We start from the raw sequence: 1,092 nt of genomic DNA on the forward strand, positions 1-1,092 counted from the left end.
CTTTATGCAACAAATAACTGTCATTTGCGCGAATGGCAAACCATTAGTTGATTAACGGAATCGCCATAAAACTGAATTTAAAATAGTAAGTTCTTTACTGTAATGCAGCAAAGCTCAAGCTAAGGCTGTGTAGCTGATGTAAGGTTGGGAAAAGTTTACTCGAAATGCTTGATAGAAGTTTCAGGAGGATTTCTATGACATGCATTCATTTATATTGGTCACCCATTTCGAGGTTCCCAACTTTTGTAAAGAAAAAACACAAAAACTTCAAATTTAATGGGGAGTGTTTATTATTTCATGTTTCGAATGAACATTCTCTGACGTTTCAGTTCGAAGATTATCTCTTTCAAATGTTGGCCACGCCTACGTCTCAGATGGTCCATCCGATGGTACTTAATGCCTTTTTATATATAGCATACGTGAATATTGCATCTTCATTGCTGCAAAGGTTGCTATCAAACTCCGGGTAAAAGGGTCACCGTGTAATGCGTCTATGAGAACTTATACCACTGTGCAACGGAACTTATTCCTAGTGGCATCTTCTCCGCGCACATACTTCTTGTGGGGATCATTCACTTCGGTGGCGTCCACTTCGATGGCTGAAGCTTTGAGCTCGTTGACAGTGAACTTCGCGCAAGTTTAGTGCTATCTTTTAGCAAGACCAACTTACCGCAGTAATAAGCGTCCTACCTGAGTAGAGCCCACCATATATAAACATATGAAAGATAAGATGGAAATAGCAGGACACACTTTATTCACCACTGATACATCTAGACTGCCATACATATGAAATCGGCAGATTGTCTGGAATAGATATGAATTAATTTCTGACAAGCTCTAGGCGTTTTTCGATATCCGACGGTCTCTTTGATTCATAAGTTGAAGGTATCCGGCAGTCGTTTTGATGCTCTAAACAACAAATGTTTCCAAAAAGACATTGCAAATAGCTTAAAAATGCGTGAAGTTTTATCACTCTCTTGAGTTGATCTATGGTTATCTAAAAATTACATGTCTTTAACACCATTAGACTGCTTTTTGTAATATAAGTCAAAGGTCTACGAGTATACTTATTAGTGGTGTATTAGAAATAAG

This window comes from Bactrocera dorsalis, chromosome 2 (genome assembly GCF_023373825.1).
Source record: "Bactrocera dorsalis isolate Fly_Bdor chromosome 2, ASM2337382v1, whole genome shotgun sequence".
NCBI classification, from domain to species: Eukaryota; Metazoa; Arthropoda; class Insecta; order Diptera; family Tephritidae; genus Bactrocera; species Bactrocera dorsalis.